The sequence below is a fragment of the Lactuca sativa genome, chromosome 9 (genome assembly GCF_002870075.4).
Source record: "Lactuca sativa cultivar Salinas chromosome 9, Lsat_Salinas_v11, whole genome shotgun sequence".
Taxonomy (NCBI): domain Eukaryota; kingdom Viridiplantae; phylum Streptophyta; class Magnoliopsida; order Asterales; family Asteraceae; genus Lactuca; species Lactuca sativa.
Window position 1 is genome coordinate 165,424,979 of NC_056631.2, and position 1,389 is coordinate 165,426,367.

The window sequence follows — 1,389 nt, forward strand, 5'->3', positions numbered from 1 at the left end:
GGCTATCGAGTTTCGCTATTATCGCCGCCATACCATCGTTTACCGAATTTACTGCTCCACGACTCACTTCATTCCTCGGGTTGTGGTATTCTCTAGAGTGCTTAGAGAATTCTTCAATCAATTCCTTTATTTCCGGAGGTGGCTTTCGGGTGAGCGGGCCTTGTGAATCGAGTAGTTGCCTTGTGGTGACATTTACTCCATCATAAAAGATGGAGACCTCCTGTTGGCTATTTAGATCATGGTGTGGGCAATTTCTAAGCAGGCTCTTGTACCTTTCCCAAGCTTCATAAAGAGATTCTCCGGGTTGTTGCTCGAAGTTGGCAATGGCTTTCTTTAATTTGGCTATCTTGGAAGGTGGGCAGAAATGGTCTATGAACTCTTCTTTCATTTTTGCCCATGTAGTAACTGATCCGGGAGGGAGTGACTTCAACCAATCCTTTGCAGCTCCTTTGAACGTGACAGGAAGCATGCGTAGTAGCTGGACCTCGCGGGGCACATTAGGTACATTGAAGTAATCCGCCACGTCATTTACTTCATCTAAGTGCTTATAGGCGTCTTCATGATCTCTCCCGTGAAATGGTATCTCCTTGAGTTGAGCGAGAATATGGCCCTTTAGTTCGAACGTAGCGGTAGCGGGGATTGCGGGTTGCACAAGTCCCGGGCCGGTGTCATCACGCATCCTTTTCTTCCACTCCCCCATGGGGATCTCGTCAATATTAGCCATTGCGGTGGCTAAGTCTTCTTCAATATCGGATGTGTGCTCGCTTTCTTCTTCGGTCTCGTATTCGGTGTCTTTCGGGATCGGATTTTCGGTTGACAACGACGCACTGGATGCTCCTGCTTTGCTGCTCCTCTTCTTGCCAAACACGGATTTGAAGTTTTTGAGTGGTGAGTTCTTTGAAGAGGTGGTTTCTCCAACGGTTTTGCCCTTGTTTCTTCTTAATGCGGTTTCCGGATCTTCAAGAGGAGGAATTAGAGGTGTAGAGGATCCTCGGGTCATGAACTAACTGCACTTTAAAACAAAAAAAAAGAACGCGTAAAAAAGAACAAAAATTTAATCTGATTCAGCGCAGACTCGCCGAGTCGGGGCGAATGCACTCGGCGAGTTCACGTAAAAATCAGAACGCGTGAAAAAGAACAAATTTTTTTTTTTTTTTTTTTTTTTTTTTTTTTTTTTTTTAAACAAAAATTGAGCAGAAATTAACTTTGCGTAAGATGAATCTTACACAAAGGGTCGATTGAATTAGAATTTAATGCTAATTTTAGAACCGTCCCCGGCAACGGCGCCAAAAACTTGATGTGTGTAAAACCCACTAGTTTTAATCCTACTTTTAATTATCGAATAACACACAAAAGGCAGTGAACCTATCAATTGTGGTATAGTTCAAG

General features: G+C 43.6%; 1 non-coding gene across 1 annotated transcript; it reads left to right on the top strand.

Annotated features, from left to right (window-relative positions):
* The first annotated feature begins 233 nt into the window (after positions 1-233).
* LOC128129402 (small nucleolar RNA R71) lies at positions 234-340 on the top strand. Its single transcript, XR_008227311.1, has one exon. It is a non-coding gene; the product is annotated as a small nucleolar RNA R71 (small nucleolar RNA).
* Positions 341-1,389: the final 1,049 nt, after the last annotated feature.